This window comes from Episyrphus balteatus, chromosome 4 (assembly GCF_945859705.1).
Source record: "Episyrphus balteatus chromosome 4, idEpiBalt1.1, whole genome shotgun sequence".
In the NCBI taxonomy this organism is placed as follows: domain Eukaryota; kingdom Metazoa; phylum Arthropoda; class Insecta; order Diptera; family Syrphidae; genus Episyrphus; species Episyrphus balteatus.
Window position 1 is genome coordinate 4,744,060 of NC_079137.1, and position 22,047 is coordinate 4,766,106.

At 30.3% G+C, this 22,047-nt stretch overlaps 1 protein-coding gene across 2 annotated transcripts in view; it reads left to right on the forward strand.

Moving 5' to 3' along the window:
• The window catches only part of LOC129919067 (beta-1,4-glucuronyltransferase 1-like), a 216,320-nt gene that overhangs the window by 114,523 nt on the left and 79,750 nt on the right, over positions 1-22,047 (forward strand). For both annotated transcript variants that reach the window (XM_055999891.1, XM_055999892.1), the window contains exon 2: positions 8,787-8,873. The gene's annotated coding sequence lies outside the window, so the exon portion shown is untranslated. The remainder of the gene's footprint in view (positions 1-8,786; positions 8,874-22,047) is intronic.

Genomic DNA, 22,047 nt, shown 5'->3' on the forward strand with positions numbered 1-22,047 from the left:
CACAATACTTAAACCTTGAACTATATAATACCTGCCAAACTAATAAAAAAAAAGCTTCAACTAATCTCTCAAATGTCAAACCAACCAATCACTCCCATCATCTCAAAATTTTTCTTCTTTTTCCCACTCCATAATATGCAAAACTAAAAAGAACTCCATATGATGTCATAAACACTACACCTACGGCTGCGTTACTTACTTTACCTATATGCATCCTTTATTAAATAGTTTCACTAATTTCATTGGCCAATAAAAATTTTCAAAAACAGCAAAAAAACAAGAACAACAAAAAATGAACAAAAAAGGGCGGCCCTTTCTAAGAATGAACTCTGTTATTTTAACAGATTCTGTTGGGATGAAGTGTGTGGTATGAAATGTAGTGGTATGAAATGTAGTGGTATGAAATGTTTTGGTATGAACTACCTCGACCCCAAAATATCAATTAAAAAAAAAATGCAAAGTTAAAAAAATATATTTATTCAAAAAAAAAAAATTTGCATTAAAAAAATATTTATTGCGTTCAAAAAAAAAATATTTAATGCATGCAAAATGTCTGCATTAAAATTTTTTTTTAATATTCGGCGAATTTCTCACATTTGAGTTGGTTCAATATCATACATAGTTGAAATAACTAATTTTCGGTCAAATAGCCAAAATTGTAAGAAATTCGACGAATATTAAAAGAAAAATTAATGCAAACATTTTGCATCGAATTTTTATTTTTCAATGCAGAACATTTTTTATTTCTCTAATGCAAAAAATTTTTAATTGCAATTAAAATTCTATTTTCTCTGCAAATATTTTTCAGTTTCTATAACATTTTTTTTTAATAAAAAATATTTTTTGTGGCAATAAATATTTTTTTATTGCAAATATTTTTCAGTTGCAGTAATTTTGTTTAATGCAATTTTTTCAATTCCAATAAATTTTTTTTTAAATTCAAGTTTTTTTTAGTTTTTTTTTGCAATAAATATTTTTTTTTAATTTGGTCAAATTCCACTTAGAGGTGAAAATTGATGCTGATCTACATATCATCGGTCTGACAAGGAAACCTCGTAACTCCCAAAACAAAATTTTACAGGAGAGACGAAAGAGTAGAGAAACAACAGAGTAGTTGTGGTATAATGTTGCTGTGCAAAATTTGAATTGAAGTCTATTCAGAGTTTTCGGAATGACTTCAAATTTTCTGGGTTGCTCCGCTGACATATTTTCTAATAAATGGCACTCAAATGTCATTTTTGAAAACAGGTGGAGTTACAAGGCTTAGTTATGAGACCGACCATACGTTACATTATTGAAAATGAGTTGCCAAAAATTCCATGTCTACAAAAACAAGTTATTGAAGGTTAAATGTCGAAAATACCAGAGTCCTGCATATAAACCTTAAAAGGCGATCTACACTTTTTTGTCCCTCTTTAAAAACTTTTTTTTCTTTAAGATTACTTTAATAAAAGAAATTTTTCTTAATTTTAATGAAAAGTAAAAAATTGCAGTTATTCGCACTAAAAAATACAAAAATTCAAAATTTCAAAATCGTAATTGGTAAAATTTTGAATGTCAAAATTCAGAAAAAAAAATTTAACACATATCAAGATTCCCTGTTACAAAATATTGAATACAAAAGTCAAAAATGTAAAAATCCCACCTACCACTAAAAAATGACTGTCCTGCTGTAATTTTTAAAGTCAAATCCTACAAAAATTCTAAATGTGAAAATCTAAATTTCAAACACTTCGACAGTATAATAAAAGTTCTCAAATGCTTAAATTCCGAAAGCCAAAATGGGTTTAAATTTAAAACGCAGTAATTTAAATGCAATGTCCTAAAATCTCAAATCGTGAAAAATAATGTTCTGAATTCGAAAATCCAAACTCTAAAAGCGTAAATCCTAGTGCAAAAATATCGCATTGAAAAAACTTGATTTAAGAATAACGAATACCAAAATACTGAAAATCCAATAATCTCAAATGAAAAAATCTATGATTCCAAAATCTTTATTCGAAATATTAGATGTCAAAATTCTGATTACCAAATTCCGAATGCCAGATTTTCGTAGAAAACTTCAAAATTACAAATTATAAAACTTAAAATACAATAGGTTTACCCGTGTTTTATTCTAAAAAATTAAAAAAACAAAACTTCGAGTGCCGAAATCTTGAAAAGGAGAATTGAATATGACAGCTACATTTGCGAAATAAAAAAAATCTTGATTTCAAAAACTTAAAATAAATAAAAAAATAATATTTCAAAAGATTCGACCTCACTTGAATCATAAATTCCTTTTTCATTATAAAATAACAGTTTATTGCTCTTTGGCATCTTGAATATAGTAATTATCGTACAGAAAGAAGAATCCAATAATTAAAAATAAAAATAAAAAAAAAACTGCTTCGATAAACTTTTTTACTCGAAAGATTGTAAGCAAAAAAAAAACTACAAATTCAATTGAAATAGAAATATTTTTAGTCTCATCATCAGTTTCATCACAGACGTTCATTCACCAAAGATTGATCCAATGGATTGACTTTCTCCACTTCTTCACACTCAATCGATAGCTATCTTTCTTTATCGTCGTTATGTGTCTTGAGGGGGCTTTATGGTATCGAAGTATAAGTTTTGTAATAGTAAGAGTATTCAACCTCTTCACTTCACATCTTTTCCTACGCATTCAGTTTTTGTATGTCTACACACATAATTTCAGCATTAATGACAATATGTCGTTTGTGTCGTGTTATTCTTCATTGCAATTAGTAGGTAAATATATTTTTTTTTTTTAAATATATTTTTTCCTCTATGAATGGGCTCAATTTAGTCGTTGACTGGAGAAGGTTTCTTTCAACTTTTTTATTTAATTTTTTTTGCAAACTCATCAAATGATGTTATTTATTAATAAAACTGAAGGCGTTGCCAATGCAATTATTTATCGAAGATGTTTAAGTAGTCAAAGTTTGTTTGTTAGTTGGTGACGCAGAGGAATTATTATTAAAAAAAAAAGAAATATAAAAAAAACTTAAAATTCTCAAAATTGTAAAAAATACTGAAGTCCAGAGGCTATTAATTTTTGTGATGACTTTTGTTCAGTTTTTTAAAGCTCTTTTGTAAGGATTTTTAAATAGGGTATCATTCATTTCACTACAAACTGATTGAAGTCAGCTTTTGTCATTGTTGTTTCTTCTTTTTTTTTTTGTCTTGCCTGGTACTAATCTTCCGTATTTATCAGTTAGCGAAACTTTAGCTCAACAATCAATCAATGACGTGACAATCGCTTGTGACATTTTGTTTCCATGAAAATCGAAAGTATTTTTGCGCGATGTGAGTACGATTTTCTCAGATTAAAAAAAGTAGAAAAAACTCATTGTAGAGATAAATCAACTGACAAAAAAAAAGAAGATTTAAATAATGAAAAAGTATCTACGAGAAAGTAAACTTTGATGTTGATTGAATTTTATTTTAATTCAATTCAATTTCCTGTTAAATAAATAAAACAAAATCCACAAAAAAAAAGAAAGGATTCACAACCACAAACGATAAAATAGTTTAAAAATATAAATTTAAGTACTTTAATTAAAAAGCTGTGTTGCTCTACACAAACGCCTTCACTTTATATTTATTTTGTGGGCAGACAAAAAAAAAAAAGAACCACAGCTGTGGAAATAAAGAGAAAATCATAAAATGATAGTATGGTTGGTTGTTTTTTAAAGTTTTTGGTTTTTTTTTGGATTCTCTTGAAAAATCCAAAGTATAACATAAATTTGCTTTTATAGTTTAAATGAGAAGTTGATAAAGATGGAATTACAAATAACTTTAATGCAAAATGGATGTTAACATTTTAAAAATAAAACGCAGTTTCAAATTAAGAATGTCAGACTGCAGTTTTAAAATAACATAAAAAAAATTTGGCCTTTAGTAACTAATTTGTCTTCTCTATGACGTCACTGAAAAATGTTGTTAATTTAGCTCTAAACAAGGATAATTACTTAAAATCCATGAATATGTTTTTCTATTAAATCTAAAATATCTTGTTTTGTTCGAAAATATTGTTGGAAATGATGAAAAATAAAATGCAGGACCAGGTCGCACGTACTTGCTCTTATCTTTAAAGTTGCTGGGAATATAAAAGGTTTTTAAAAATTCATAAAGGAATTTTTTAGCAATTTGAAAACAAAAAAAAAATCAAGAAATAATAAAAAACAATAAATGAAAGTTTAAAAAACATCTTTTTAAATGGGTTTGACCTCAAAACAAAGTATGCTATTTATTTTCTTGCAGAAAGATTTTTCTTTGGAAATCGATAGAGCGGATTTTTTCATAAATTGTTTTTTTTTTTTTTCATATACCTAAAATTTTTAAAAATGTGAACAAAATAAAATGCACGACTGGGTCGCACGAACTTGCTCTTAGAGTTGAAGTTGCTTAAATTTTTAAGACTTTTTATATAGAAACTTGGGAAATGTAGGTACATAAAAACAAAAAAAAAAAAAATAAATAAAAAAAAATTCATTTTTCAAAAAAATAAAACAATATCTGAAATTAAATCGCCCCACAAAACAAGTATGCAGTTTTATTTGATATATTAAGGTGCATTTAAAAAAAAAAAATTTTCAAAATCGTTAGAGCCGTTTTTTAAAAAACTAATTTTTATAAATAATTTTTTGAAAAAAAAGTTTAAAAATAAAACTGGTATGCCATTTTGTAGAAATAACTAATCAACATCTAAAAACAAAATTTCAAAAAAATTTTCAAATTTTTTTAAAAAATCCAAAAATTATTTTTTTCAAAATTTTATTTTCGGCTTATATTTAAATTATATAAATGCTTTTGTATAAAAAATTTCGTTGAAATACAATAAGTAGTTTTGTAGAAAATCCGATTTGAAAAAAGCGGTCCTATGGCAGGTACCGTTAATAACGATTTTCAAAAAAAAATTTTTTCTTCAAAACATAGACATTGTTTAAAAACTAACATTTGAATTTTTTTAACAAAATCGTTGGAGCCGTTTTCGTGAAATTAAACTTTTCCGAAATTTTTGTATGACAGGTACCGTTATTTTTGGTCCGAAAAAATTAATTCCAAAAACCCCTCTGGAGAGTCTCCAAAAACTACTACATAGCAAGTTTGGAGTCAATCGGTCCATCCGTTTAGGCTCTAGTTCTTTATACAGACAGACAGACAGACAGACTGACAGACAGACGGACAGACGGACTTCCGGGACCCACTTTTTTGGCATTGTGTATCATCGTAATGTCATGGAAAAATGTTATCTCAACTTTTTTTTTTTGTACGAATGCATAACTTGATATATAGTACCTATATCGCAAGTAAAAATTTGGTATGCCATTAAAAATAAAATATTAATTGACACATAAAAATAAAGTTTTAATGAAATTCATTCATCGGTTATCAAAAAATTGATTTTTCAAAATTAATTTTTGAAAGTTTTTTAAAAATCTAACAATATTTTTTTTTTGAAATTTTTTTCTAAAGTTTTAAAATTGAAACTTCAACAAGATTTTTGTACAAGTCGTTGAAATCGGTTTACTCGTTTATAAAAAAGTCATAAATGTAGAAAACGGTCCTATGGTAAGTACCGTTAACAATGGTATACAAAATACTTCTTTAATTTTAAAAGTACGTCCTTACATGCCGTATAACATGAATTTTTAAAATCAAAATTATTAGAGCTGGCTTTGAGAAAAATAGTTTTTTTCATTTTGGTCATATGGGAAGTACCGTTAATTTTGGTCCTTAAAATAAAATTTCAACCTCCCCTCCACCAAAAACTCTTAACTAAACAGTTTGAAGTTAATTGCTGGCTGAGGCTGCAGCTCGAAATATTTTTTTTTTGATGAAACTATCAGACTTCAAATACATTTTTTTTTTTGTTTTTGTTTAAATATATTGGTTTACATGCTAAGATTATTGAAGGAGGTAAAAATCAATTTGTATACCCTGATACACAAAAATTTTAAATGAAAGCAAATTGGTTGTCGGTGTTTTGTTTTTTGTAAATTGTTTTGATTGTTAAGGAGCCTTAAATTGCCAAGTTAAAAATTTAAATAGTCTAATTTTAATAAATCGGAAATAAAAAATTCAAGGCTTATTTCAGAAGACCTTTTCAAGATCTTCAATTACTGTTCAGCTGCACGTGATTCAATAAGTTCATTTCACGTGCGAACCCAAAAGGTCACAAATCTTATTGTATTGCATTTGGTGTGACCATCAATATAGTGTTCATTCAAGGTTCTTTTAGTACTTTTCAGAAGTGTGATTGATAAAGACTTCAAAAATCAATAAAAATACTCTAAATGATTGCTTTAAAAGCGTTATAGCTCATATCAGTCTATTATCCATCAATATTTTACCACCACGTTACTGAAGGTCACCATGCGTATTTGCGTTCCTCTCATAACATTTTTTATATACCTACGTTTCAGATAAATTCGATAGAACAATTTCCAAACTGATTATTGCTTGAAAAACAACTTGAACACAAAATTACTTTATCGATGGCATAATAATGAATCCCCACATAACCTCACTTCAAAAGATAATCAAAAAAAAAAAAAAAACTTCACAGCTCCACATGTCATTATTTTTTTTTTTTACTTTTTTTGTTCGTCTTCATCTTCTTTAATATTTTTTTAATAATGAAAATCCAAGATATGAAAAAATGATATCAAAAATATTAACAAAAGAAGAAGAGAAGGGATAAGGGAAGTGTCATATTCTTGTCAAACTAAAAAGAGTGATAAAGATAGAGACTTTTTTTCGTAACTAAAACATCAAGTGGTCATCTTGAAAACGGTTCTCTGGCACATTTGATGAGTTTTTCGTTTCGTTTCGTTTTTGCCCTCAGAATAAAAGTCCTCAAACTCTTGGACACTCGATTTTTATCCTTGATCGTGTTGCAGAGTATCGGTCGGTTGGTTGCTCGCTTGGTTATGAGTTTGACATGAAATGCGAATGCCTGCACCTTCTCAAGGTTTTCAGACACAATGCGAAGGACTATTGTGGTATTATATATTTTTTGTCGATATTTTTTTGTGGCAACCAAGTGAACAGCAGCTGTCTAGATTTATCAATAGCAAACTCAGAAATACACAAAGATACAAAGTGTGCTACTTTTTTTTGCTGCCTGCTCCTCTTCCTTCCATATAGCCTAGCCAAGCATAATCCAAAGATTCAAGGCTGTGAACGATGTTGGATGCGCAATTGGCCGGTTCTCATTTGATATTCTAGAGATTTTTGTTTTTTTCTTCTCAATTTTTGTGTGTGTATGTTCATATTTATCGACGGCTTTTGTTCTTTGGTAAAAGATACAATATTTTTTCCTCATTTTCCTCAATGATGCTGACACTGAGGTTGTTGTTTTATGCATCATTCTCTTGGTAATGACTATGGACTTGACCTTGATCATGGACTTTTGTATACAATATAATATGCTCGTCGGGGTCTTCGTTTGGCTCATATGCCCGGTAAATAAGTGTGAAGAAGATGGGCGGGGGTGGAGAGGAGGGGAGGGGGCTATCTTTCTGTGTGTGATTTGAAGGTCAATTAAAATTTAATGAAAAAGATGCACAGACGAAGAAGATGCGAGACTTTTATTTTCATCATCGTCATCATCATGGAAGCAAAATTATAGTTGAATACTCTTAAAAGGGGTGGCTATGGTGGGCTATGATGATGATGTTGACGATTTTGTGGTTTGCTTTAAGATTTTTGCTGGAATAATTTTTACTTGGTAGAGAATATTTAGTATGAATTCGGATGACAATAGTGCTAAAGGTCTTATTTCTATCACAAGAAACCGATTTATTCGTCAAGTCGACCTTTTAGAAATTTTTTGTTTTCAGTTAGGAATAGAGCTTAAAGAGACCTTTCTTTTGATGTTACATTCGATAGATTTAGATGAAATTTTTGAAAATGCATTTTTTTAGGCAAGGATTTTTTTCGAAAATTAAAAAAAAAAAAAATTTGTCATTTTTTTACTGTGAACTCTTATCGTTAAACCTTAACTTGTTTCGAGACTTGGAATCAAAAATATCTGTTTCGGAATGCAAAACAAAATTCAGTAACAAATAATTTATAGAACGTAAGCTAACCAGGATTTATAAGCACCTAGAGATAGAGAGTTCAACGTGTAAAAAACTAAAAACAAAACACTCATTTAATTTCCGAAAAACTCGAAAAAGTTTAAAATTCCATTTTAATTAAAAAAAATTTGTGAACCTTGGCATTGCATGGCGCAAATTCTAGGCGTCAACTTTGAAGGGCTTCAGACTTCAGAGCCACCATTTTATATTTTACTTCAAAAAATATCATGTACTTTTCTAAATTTCAATAAAAGCTTTCAGGTTTCCATAAAAAAAAACATATTGAAAAAGCAGTCATCCAGAGGGGTTTTCCCCATAAGATCACCCTTTTGCAAATCAAATTCACCCTAGTGAAATTCAAGTTCACCCTTTGTTTATCTGTTTTGTAATTATTTATAAGCCTGAAGATCTTATCTCTATACAAAGGGGCAGTACTGCTACTTTAAATGCTTTTATAAGTATCTTGTTATGTTTCCAGTCTTTAAGCTCATTACAATGACATAATGTAGTATCAGTTCCTTTATTAAAAATATACGAATAAATTGATAGCTTTAAATATTTTTGATTTTGTGAATTCGAATTTGATTTGAAAAGCAAAGAATTTGGTTTGCATTGGAATAAATTTAATTTGAAAAAGCACCATTTAAAAAAAAAAAACAAAAAATTTAACTTTCTTCTTTTTTCTTTTTTCAGTCAACACAAAAACGATAACTGATAACTATGGTGCGACGGAACTCTTAACATTTTATTCTATGGTGACATATTTTCATTAAAAAAAAGGTAAGTTCAAAAATAAACTCACTTTAAAAAAAGATATCATTTCTTGATCTTTATAAAGCTTAAGCTTTAAAAAAAATTCTGTCAAGATGTGTAGAAAAAATTTCTATTAATTCTTTTGTTTTACAAAATAAAAAAAAAAAAATCAAACCAAAACTTAAGAACCATTCGATAGCCAACTACCTTTAGAAAAATATACATTCCATCGGTAATACATAACTTATTTTAAATCAGAAACAAACGAAGTGATTCGGCTGTTCCATAATCTAACAGAGCAGCTGGAATAGTCAGCTTAATGGCTTAAAAGCTTATTGGAGTCATAATAGTAGAGTTTACTCCTATAAAAATTGTTTAAGTAAATATGGCCAAGGTTTTCATGAAATAGGTTATAGATGACACTTTCAATTGTCAATTTTTTAACTGCAAAAATACAATAAGGAAGAAATTTAAGATTTTAGTAGAAGCTGCAAAAAAAGATTAATACCTTGTTCAATAATAAGAATAAGCAAACATCAATTTCAGCTGTCAACTGCTAAACGCCTTGTTAAAGAAATACTAAATTTTATTATTGTTTTTTTAAAGAAAACAAATAATTTTTTTTTTTTTTTTGATTAACACTTAAAGTTCTTGCAAATTGTCGTACTTGTACTAAAACAAATAAACAATACCTATACGTTAGCTAACTAATTTCCATAACGACACACGATTATTAATTAAATTTTGATTTATTTGACATCTTTAATTGACATATATTTCTAAAATAGAAATCTGACACCCAAGAGAGAATCTGTATTTGAATTTTTTAAGAATCTATATTTACCTAAACAACACTTCTAGTTGATGTTGGTTGTCTATAATACTAGACATGCAATCAAATGTAGTTGAAGACTTTAAGTGCCATATAAGCAATTATCATTTCATATCAATTGACTTTTTGAGTGTGTTTGGGGGGGAAAATTAAATTTGCTTTCATGGTGAATAATAATAAAAATTAAAAAAAAAAAAAAGTTTGCTTATAAAAAATTCTAGGCTAATGGTGTGTTTTCTTCATTTAAATTTTTATGTGATTTTTTGTTTAATTTTTAATTCATTTGGATATGAATGATGATGAATTCAAACACAAATATTGCAGCAACAGGTGTCTGCTATAAGATTTTCAAGGTATTTTTTTTGTTCAATGAAAACAAACAACAGGTACCTTATACCATTTGAATATAGAAATTTAAAATTAATACTTAAATTGCTTACTTTACCAATTAAAATATTCAAGGTTTTTCATTAAATTTGTAGTATCTTAAATTAATCAAATTTTGAACTTGATGTCAATGGGATGATAAATCAAATTTTTTTTAAGTAAGCTGGCTGGGTTATAAAGATGATGATCAAATATTACCTTGTCACTATTCAAATTTTAAATTGATTTATTTTTTTTTTTTGTTTGAATTACACAAAACAAAATAAGCCTTCGGGATTATGTTTTTTTTTTTGCAAAAATGATGTCTTGAAGAAAAATATTGATTGATTGAATAGTTGAGAACCATCATAAGATAGTAACAGTGTTTAAAGATTTAACTATGTATACTCTTGACCTAAACTTGAACTTCAACTTATGATCCATGTACGAATTCGAAGTAGTAACTTGACACGTGTTCTGTTCATTAACTTTAAATATTGTAAGGTTTAAGGTTAAAGTATATAAGCAATTCCTTCATGGAGAAAAAAAGAACACCTTAAAATAAGATGATGTCAACTTTAAATCCCACATTCTTAAAACAATACAAATTCCGCTTAAAACAAGCGGAATCCGCTTAAAACAAGCGGAAACCGCTTAAATTCTGTTGAATTGTAGGTGAACTTCATTTCATTTAAATATGAATTTTCACTCAAAAAGAAAAAAAAACCGCCGAAAAATAAAAAAATTTAAACTTATCGTCAGTCTTCAGCTTTAATTGCAGTTTGTCATACTTATTTCCAACAATGAGTAAGGCACTCGCCTAGAGACCCAACACTTGTAAGACCGATCCTCAGTGGCAAGTCTGTTTTTTTTTTCATCAAAATATTTCCACATAAAAATAAGATAGTTTTCCGCTTAAATTAAGTGGAATTTTGTTTAAATTTTCACTTTTAAGAAATTTAGAAGATTTTTCCACTTAATTTAAGTTGGATGTCATCTTGGCAAAAAAACATGCAGAAATCGGCTTAATTTAATACGAAATCCGCTTGTTTTTTTGATGATCATTTTTTTTCGTAAAAGAATTCTTGAAACATTAGAAAAACCTTATAACGCATAATTGGTAGCCTTCTGTTTAAAGTGCTTAGTAATTTTGGCGATGATCCCATGTTGAATCGCGTAAAGCTTAAATTTCCAACCAATATTTCTAAAGAATTTTAGTAACTCTTAACTCTTAAAGGCCTGAGTTTTCTTTGTCTTCGGTATGATTTCCGCGTGAATTTCTAGAAAATCTATTGTCACCTACCTGAATCAACCCATTTCTGATTAAGTGTAGCAAATACTCTCAACACCAATCTTAATAGCCTGAGATATGAATTCATAATTGATGTCTTCAACACAAAAATTAATTATGCTCGTAACGCAAAACCTAAAGGTTTGGCATTTTCCGAAGAAGAAACCAATATGGAAATATTCTTATTAAGTATATCAAACAACCGATATGACGCGACTAATACTTTGGCGCCCGTCACACCAAGCCCCCAATCAGAATATGGTTATCAAGAAGACTGACTAGACTAGACAAAAGCATGAAAACAAAATTACAATTAATTTCTTTCAAGGTAAATTCTACCAAGAAATCAAAGTCTCGGCAACTTCTCAGGCATATATAAAACATGATATGGCATTTGTCCAATTGGCATCAAACTTCAAACGTGACAAACGACTTAAATTCGATGTTATGGTTATACACCTTCTATTTCTTTCTCATTCTGACACGATTTGTTGTTACACAACAAGTTTTACTCTATATAGAAGACTCTTTGAATTCTTAGTACAACAAGGATGCAACCGACCGACAGCAACGTTACGATTCAATGGTAATCGGAAACGTATAGTTTCTGGTTCTGTCCATAAGATAAAAGGTGTTCCGGTGTCAATGTCACCTGCACACAAAACTTCTTTCTATCTCTATAAATGAATATGTACACCACCTCCCCAAGGATTTGTCGAAAACCGCAAGCAAAACCATCTCCGAGAATGGATTAAACCAGTTTGTAAAGATTGGCTAGAGGTACGCAAAATATTTCTATTTTAATCTTTCTCTCATTTCCCGCAAACTAATGGCCTAAGCACCGTAACCAAACAAACAAAATTTCTCAAGTTAAGTAATTGAGTTTCCGAAAAATTATGGATTTCTGTAAATTTCGTGAATTTCTGTGGACTTCCCGGAATTTCGTAAAAGTTTCTTCAATAAAAGATAAATCAAGTAAAAATCTTTCACATTTTTTGTTCAAAAATACTTTTGGCAACCCTGTCAAATGTCAGTTTGACATTTAAAAGTCATTTTAATACTCGAGAGATTTGAAATTTTCCAACAAAAAAAGTGTACAATTTATCCTTTTTTGTGATTTTCCGCCTAAGAACTTTGTTGAGAGATAAATCAAGAAAAAATCCTTTATATGTGATATTTTTTGCTAAAAAATACTTTGGTAACCCTCCCAAATGTCAGTTTTGACAGTTAAGAGTCATTGTAGTACTCAAAAGTTTCAAAATCAAGTCTTCAAAAGTACAAAATTTATTCTATTTGTGATTTTCCCACCAAGAACTTTGTTGGCAACCCTTAGAACTGTCAGTTGTGGGTTTCTGTGAATTTCGTGACTTTTTTGTGAACTTGCTCAAATTCCTTAAAAACTTCAGTACTTGTAGTTTTTTCAATGAAAGATAAATCAAGTTAAAATCCTTTATATGTGATATTTTTTGCTAAAAAATACTTTGGTAACCCTCCCAAATGTCAGTTTTGACAGTTAAGAGTCATTGTAGTACTCAAAAGTTTCAAAATCAAGTCTTTAAAAGTACAAAATGTATCGTATTTGTGATTTTCCCCCCAAGAACTTTGTTGGCAACCCTTAGAACTGTCAATTTGACAGTAAGTAAATAATCCAAACACAACGTTTTGTGTGTTATTCAGATTATGAACTGTGGCTAAATGATCCTTAAAAAAATCGTCACTATTTCACTCAAGACTTGAAAAAGCTTATAGACGTCAAAAATTTGAGAAGTTTTGAGAAGCATCTAAATTAAAGCTCGAATATCTAAAAGCCATCAACAAATTTCCCAGCTGTCAAAAATTTGTCACCTGGTGAAATTTCTCCTATAAAAGTACTGGGAACTCAACTAATCGCCACTGTGTGGATTACATCAAAATCTCATCGGTGCAAGTGGAAGAACGAGAGAGAGAGACACCGATCCGCTACAGTGTGATGCATCAGAGTTGAAGTTGCAGTCCAGCCCGTGTGTCGTCGCCGGCACCACCGACCGCCACCGGCCGTTGTCGTTGTTGCATCATCAAGAAACAAGAAACGAGACGACGACGATGCCTATAGCCTATAGTGATGGCGGAAAGAGAATTTAATTTATTCGTTTCGTTCTCCCTGCGGTGTGGTGGTGGCGGTGATGGTGGTTTGGTAGCATACCAGCCAGCAAAAGCAAGACGATAAAGCTGGCAATGGCTATAAATAGTTGCAAGGAAAAACCATCACCTTCTATTTAATACTGGTTGGCGTATGCTAGTCGTCGTTCCTACTACTTTTTTTTTGTAGATATTCCTGCTCCATCAGCAAAGCCCTTTTTCTTCGTCTTCTTTTATAGAAAGAAATTCTTGAACACACTCTTTCGTCTTTCATCGGGCATTTCCTATGTTGTAATAGATTTTTTTTTTTTTTTGCATACGGATAAGCCTTTAGGTGGATAGAAGAAGAAGAAGAAGTTTCTTTGTGATAAAGATAAAGAGAAAGAAGTGGAGATTTTGCGGTAATCCTTAAGTGGATGCACGTATAGGCTCTTTCTTCTTTAAAAGCGCGCTCCAAATCCAATTGAGTTTGTGTGCATTTTAATTTGCTGCTTGCTGGCTGCTGCTGGACGGGACAACCGACCGACGACTTCAAACAAGGAACTTATTATACTTGCACTGCCGTTCAAATAGACTATCAAGTTCTGTGTGTTGCAAATTCTAAAGAAAATGAGTGGAAAAGATGTGTGGCATCATCTTAATATTGGTTATGAGAGAGAGAGGAAAAAAGGGGAGATGTTTGTGGAAGGAAGTTAATTAACATGCGTTTCATTGGCCTTAAGTGGTATTCCATCATTTGGCAAAAGGAATTTTTCTTATAAAGTTGAAGAAGTTCTAGAGAAATATCTTAAGAAATCTTTATGGACACACACGTTTCTTTTTATATTTTAAGGCATGATGAATCTTTAAGTTGGAATCAACAAAAAAAAAAAATACTACAATGATTATTAAAAGAGAGAAGGGATATTGATTAAGAGTGACGGTTTTTTTCTTCCGAAAGGGTCAAAGGAAACATTAAATTACATTTACACTTGGCATGTTTTTTAGCATCATTATTTGCATACAAAATAAAAATAACTGATTAAGGTGAAACACTTCCGTAAGGCTTTCAAAAGGAAGGAAAGTGTAGGTCACTAGACCCTGATTCTTCACATGTACTTGCTCCTTCTAATCTTTGTACCTAATTCCTTTTAAGAAGATTTGTCCGCTTAATTCGAGACGGAAGTCAACTTGGCAAAAAAAACCATGCAAAAATCCGCTTACTTTAATGTGGAATCGGCTTGTTTTTTAGGTCGTCTTTTTTCTCCATTACAGTGGCTGCTAGTTCTTTTTAATTAAGATGTTTCCACATAAAAATAAGATGATTTTTCGGTTAAATTAAGTAGATTAATTTTAAATTTGCACATTCAAAAAATTTTGAAGATTTGTCCCCTTAGTTTAAGGCGGAAGTCATCTTAGCAAGAAACCATGCTGAAATCCGCTTAATTTAATACAGAACCCGGTTGTCTCTAGGTGGTCTTTTTTGTCGGTGTAGTGACTACCAGTTTGTTTTTAATTAAAATGATGAATTTCTGCTTAAATTAAGTGGATTTCTTTAAAATTTGTGCATTCAAGCAATTTAGAAGATGTGTCCGCTTAATTTAAGACGGAAATCATCTTGGCCAAAAACCATGCAGAAATCCACTTATTTTAATACGGAATCCGCTTGTTTTTTTACTAGCAGTAGTTGCTAGTTTTTTTTTTTTTTATTGAAATGCTTCCACATAAAAATAAGATAATTTCCACTCAAATTAAGTGGATTTCTTATAAATTTGCGCATTCAATAAATTTAGAAGATTTTTCCGCTTAATTTAAGACGGAAGTCATCTTGGAAAAAAATATGCAAAAATCCGCTTAATGCTAATACAGAATCCGCTTGTTTTTTTTTAATTAAAATGTTTTCACATACAAATAAGATTGTTTCAGCTTAAATTAAGTGGATTTCTTTTAAATTTGCGTATTAAAAAAACAATTTAGAAGATTTGTCCGTTTAGTTTAAGACGGAAGTCATCTTGGCAGAAAAAAACCATTCAGAAATCCGCTTAATTTAATGTGGAATCCGCTTGTTTTTAGGTGTTTCTTTTCTCCGTGCGTAGTTCACTTGTTAATTTGCCAAGTTCGCTGGTTGATTCGCTGTTAAGATATTTCTTAAAGCTTCAAAATTCTCCAAGTAACAGAAACATGAAATCTTGTTATATTTAAAGTATGCCAGACCTTGAAATTAGATATCACAGCTTCATCCTACACCTGTTTAAAAAAAAAATGGTTCTTTTGAACAATTTCCAAAACCCACATTCCTCAAGTCTCCACTTCTCTACAACACCCTGTTTATATCTTTTCGTCGTTATATTTTTTTGCCTTTTTTTTCAAAAACTTCATACAACAAATCAAATTGACAATTTCCTCTTGGTATTCTTTGTAATTTCCCTCGCATTCAATTGTTACAGGCATTTTTTTGCGAGTTTTCTTCAAAAATTTTATTTCTTTTCTTTATTTTTCCTGTTGTGTGTCTCCAGATGAAAAGAATGATAAAATAAACTACTTCCCATTCTTAGCGCGAGACTTGAAATTTTTTATATATCTTCTCCTCTCTCTGGAAACTTTCAAGATAAGCCAACACAACATCATCATCATATTATCATCATAAACCTTATACATTTCGGGTAAGGTTGGTTTGGTTCTTTATTATTCGTCAAATGTATTCTTATAGGAACACTATAAGACCTATCTACCACCTCACACGAAAAGGAAACAGATTGTTATCCTGGAGTTCCTTGTTGTTGTTGAGAGAGTGGAGATCATTGAAAAACATATTCGCCCACCAGACAAAGGTCACGTAATGCGATGAAAAAAGGTCTCAAAAAAAAAAACTTGGTCGTTATTCATATATTCTTTTCTATAAGGAAAAAAATAGGAAAGGTTAAGAAGCCAAAGGACTATGATGACTGACTTGACTATGAGATCTATACGACCAACGACACAGAGTAAACCCAAAGATGGAGATGAAGAGAATCTTTTTACTGTTGTAGGTAGTAATAGGATATATAATTGGACACTTTGGACAAAACTCTACTTCGTTCGTCGACAACTCCAAGACGAAGACGAATTCAACATAATTTGGACCAACTCGAGTGGATAATAAAATTTCCAAACGTTCAGAAGATGGTGAATGTCTTCCAGGATATTTCTGAATTTAATTGGTAGCTAGCGGCGGCGGAATTGAAAGCTTTAAAGAAATTTTATATAGTCAGCAAAATCGTGACCTGTTACGTCTTCGTCGTCATCTTCAGTGAAAATGGTTAAACGAAAAAAAAAAAAAAAAAAAAAAAATCGATCTTGTAGCTAAAGTGATGGAAGACTTGTGTGTAGACCAAGTTTTTAAACCGAAAGAAGCTACTCAAACTATTTTACATAATCAGTATCGACGACGACGATGAAAAGTCGTCGAAGAAGCGCTGCTGTGCAGAAACAAAGTTGTAAAAAAAAAAAAACACAAAAATGCATAAAACTTGATCATAATATATACAACAAGACTCGGAGGTAATAATCAACAGTGTTCCCACTTTATCTCAAATGTCACTTTAGTTTTCATTTTTTATTCAAAATTTTACTAGTCTAATAATAATTTAATTTAAAAGGAAAATCGAGGCATATTAAGTGTTCCCACTTTACAGTAATACAATAATAAACAGTGTTCCCATTTTATCTCAATTGTCACTTTAGTTTTCATTTTATTTAAATTTTTACTAGTCTTAAAATTTAACTAAAAAAAATTCAGGCAGTTATTTAGGATTACCACTTTTCAATAATTCAATAATAATGCAATAATCAATAGTGTTCCCACTTTATCACAAATGTAAATTTAATTTTCATTTTATTCAAAAGTTTACTATTCTCAAAATTTAATTTAAAGGAAAATCGAGACAATAGTTAAGTGTTGCCACTTTACGTGAGTCTTTTTGTTTTAATAATTCTAATAAAATGTCAACTTTTATTGAAAATTGCACTTCGACGGTTTCAAATTCCTTTAAAACATTTAATATTGGAGATTTAAATGTGATATTCGATTAAACCGAAAAGAAAAAAATAATTTAACCAAATACTTATTGCTGTTAGAATGGTCAAACTAGTTGGTCCTCTTTCAATTTTATTTTTTGATAATTCTCAAAAACTTTTCCGTATTCAACAATTTTATTGACATCCATTACATTTTCTTAATAAATTCATCTGAAAAACTAGACAAATAGACATTTAAAAAAACTATTTAATTTTTGTTTAATAAACAAAGTGGGAACCTCGTTTTAGTTTATGCGACAAGTTATACCACATCTAGGTTATGAAACTGATGGAACGCACGGTATGCAATAATATCCAGAAGTAACTTTGCGCTCGATGACGTTAAAGGTCATGCAACATGACATTAAAGATTATAATCTCCTCCTCGAGGGGGGTATAAAGGGAATTTGGATACCCCATCATCATCATCATATATGAATTAAACGTGATGTGTGTGATGCACGGCATAGCGCGCCGATCGATGGCACGTTGTTTGTTGGGAGGCTTGCTACTGTTTTGATTTTGTAACAACTAACGACGGCAAAAAAAAGTAAAGCTAAAAACTAGTTGCGGCATTTCTTTTTGCTGCTGCTGCAAGAGAGGAATCCATTCGCGATGGATGGGTGCAGTTAGTAAAAAGTTAATTTTTATTTTTTTGCAAGTTGAGAGCCATCGTAGACAGTTCGGCTAGCTACTATAATAGAGGAAGCCACCACAGACGACACACTTTTCAAAATATAATTGATGAAGTTATAGTAGCCAGCTACCATTCTTTTTTTAGTGATGGATGATGAAAGGAATAAAGAAAAAAATGTTTATTAACTGAAAAGAGTTGCATTTTGGAGAAAGCAAAGAATGATAATGATGATTCGGTTGCATAGTTTTTTTTTTATACGCCAATTAAATGTTTTATAACCTAGTAACTTAATATTCTACAAAAATAACTCAATTAGTTTCTACAGAAACCTCTCAAAATCTGCATGATAAAGAAGTGATATTTTTGGTGGAGACCCCTTCATTTCCTCACAGAAGATATAACCCTTAAATAATGCCTGTTGGTCAAAAGATATCGGCTTCGGAAAGTAAGGAAAAGAAAGAAAAAATGTGTTTGTTTGGAAATATCTCAGGAACCAGAACTTGAAGAAACTTTTAGTTTTTAGTTATGAATAGAACTTAAAAAGACCTTTCTTTTGATATCTCACTCGATGGATTTGGAGAAAATTTTTGAAAATTGATTTTTTCTCAAAAATCTGAAAAAAATAAAATTTTATTTTTTTACCGGAATGGATAGGGTTGTTCACTGTGAACTCATAACTGTAAACCAAAACTTGTTTCGAGACTTTGGTCAAAAGATATCGGCTTCGGAAAGTAAGGAAAAGAAAGAAAAAATATGTTTGTTTGGAAATATCTCAGGAACCAGACTTCCAAGAAACTCTGAGTTTTCAGTTATGAATAGAACTTAAAAAGACCTTTCTTTTGATGTCTCACTCGATGGATTTGAAGAAAATTTTGGAAAATGGATTTTTTTTTGGCAAGGGGTTAACCTTGATTTTTTCTCAAAAATCTGAAAAAAATAAATTTTTATTTTTTTACCGGAATGGATAGGGTTGTTCACTGTGAACACATGTCTGTAAACCAAAACTTGTTTCGAGACTTTGGTCAAAAGATATCGGCTTCGGAAAGTAAGGAAAAGAAAGAAAAAATATGTTTGTTTGGAAATATCTCCGGAACCAGACCTCCAAGAAACTTTTAGTTTTCAGTTATGAATAGAACTTAAAAAGACCTTTCTTTTGATGTCTCACTCGATGGATTTGGAGGAAATTTTTGAAAATGGATTTTTTTTTGGCAAGGGGTTAACCTTGATTTTTTCTCAAAAATCTGAAAAAAATAAATTTTTATTTTTTTACCGGAATGGATAGGGGTTTTCACTGTGATCTCACATCTGTAAACCAAAACTTGTTTCGAGACTTTGGTCAAAAGATATCGGCTTCGGAAACGGATAGGCCTTATCCCTGTGAACTCTTATCTGTAAACCAAAACTTGTTTCGAGACTTTAGTCAAAAGATATCGGCTTTGGAATGTAAGGAAAATAAAATCAAAAATTGTTTGATTGGAAATATCTTAGTAACCAGACCTCCAAGAAACTTTTAGTTTTCATTTATGAATAGAACTTAAAAAGACCTTTCTTTTGATGTCTCACTCGATGGATTTGGAGAAAATTTTTGAAAATGGATTTTTTTTGGCAAGGGGTTAACCTTGATTTTTTCTCAAAAATCTGAAAAAAATAAATTTTTATTTTTTTACCGGAATGGATAGGGTTTTTCACTGTGATCTCACATCTGTAAACCAAAACTTGTTTCGAGACTTTGGTCAAAAGATATCGGCTTCGGAAACGGATAGGCCTTATCCCTGTGAACTCTTATCTGTAAACCAAAACTTGTTTCGAGACTTTAGTCAAAAGATATCGGCTTTGGAATGTAAGGAAAATAAAATCAAAAATTGTTTGATTGGAAATATCTTAGTAACCAGACCTCCAAGAAACTTTTAGTTTTCATTTATGAATAGAACTTAAAAAGACCTTTCTTTTGATGTCTCACTCGATGGATTTGGAGAAAATTTTTGAAAATGGATTTTTTTTGGCAAGGGGTTAACCTTGATTTTTTCTCAAAAATCTGAAAAAAATAAATTTTTATTTTTTTACCGGAATGGATAGGGTTGTTCACTGTGAACACATGTCTGTAAACCAAAACTTGTTTCGAGACTTTGGTCAAAAGATATCGGCTTCGGAAAGTAAGGAAAAGAAAGAAAAAATATGTTTGTTTGGAAATATCTCAGGAACCAGACTTCCAAGAAACTCTGAGTTTTCAGTTATGAATAGAACTTAAAAAGACCTTTCTTTTGATGTCTCACTCGATGGATTTGAAGAAAATTTTGGAAAATGGATTTTTTTTTGGCAAGGGGTTAACCTTGATTTTTTCTCAAAAATCTGAAAAAAATAAATTTTTATTTTTTTACCGGAATGGATAGGGTTGTTCACTGTGAACACATGTCTGTAAACCAAAACTTGTTTCGAGACTTTGGTCAAAAGATATCGGCTTCGGAAAGTAAGGAAAAGAAAGAAAAAATATGTTTGTTTGGAAATATCTCCGGAACCAGACCTCCAAGAAACTTTTAGTTTTCAGTTATGAATAGAACTTAAAAAGACCTTTCTTTTGATGTCTCACTCGATGGATTTGGAGGAAATTTTTGAAAATGGATTTTTTTTTTGGCAAGTGATTTGATTTTTTCTCAAAAATCTGAAAAAAATAAATTTTTATTTTTTTACCAGAATAGATAGGGTTTTTCACTGTGATCTCTCATCTGTAAACCAAAACTTGTTTCGAGACTTTGGTCAAAAGATATCGGCTTCGGAAAGTAAGGAAAAGAAAGAAAAAAAATGGTTGGTTCGAAATATCTCAATAACCAGAACTCCAATAAAATTTTAGTTTTCAGTTATGAATAGAAATTAAAAAGACATTTCTTTTGATGTCTCACTCGATGGATTTGGAGGAAATTTTTGAAAATGGATTTTTTTTTGGCAAGGGGTTAACCTTGATTTTTTCTCAAAAATCTGAAAAAAAATAAATTTTTATTTTTTTACCAGAATAGATAGGGTTGTTCACTGTGAACTCATAACTGTAAACCAAAACTTGTTTCAAGACTTTGGTCAAAAGATATCTTTAGAATGTAAGGAAAATAAAGAAAAAAAAATGGTTGGTTCGAAATATCTCAATAACCAGAACTCCAATAAAATTTTAGTTTTCAGTTATGAATAGAAATTAAAAAGACCTTTCTTTTGATGTCTCACTCGACCGATTTTTAAAAATGAAATCAAACTTTACTTCAGTACCGAAAAATCTAATAAACAAATTTTTTAATAGTTTATAACTACAAAAAGTAGGTACATTTTTCTTATGATTTAAAAATAATACTCCAACAATCAAATTCTATTTCTGTACTCACAAAGACAAGATTTTCTGGCAATAACAGCCAATCAATTTAGAATAACATTTTCCTTTGAAGGCTCAAAAGAGATATACACAAATACCATTTAATCGATTGCTTGGGTTTAATTTTGGATCCTTTATGTATATATATTTCTGGAATCGTTATCCTCTCCCAAAAAAATCTTTTCATCGTCATCATCATGACCAGTCTGCAGTTTGCCCAGTCCATCAGGTGTAGTCCATTAAAATTAAATACTGGTACCAGTGGCACTTTTGATTACTGCTGCAAAACACTTGAAACAAATGTTCATTTCCTTTATTACCTTTATAAGAGACGACCTTATATACCTATGCTCTCCTTTCTTTTGAGACACATTCATGTCCTTTGTTAAATCCTCCTTTTCAAAGAGAGCAACTCGAAAAAAAAACTACTCCTATGGGACCAACAAAATTTTCCTTCCTCATCTCGATTTTGGACGATACAAGCATTTTCATTTAATTGCTTGGGATATACATCCGGGATCCCTCAGCCTTAAGTTGTCTCCTTTTATAGATTCTGTTGGTTGGTATGCC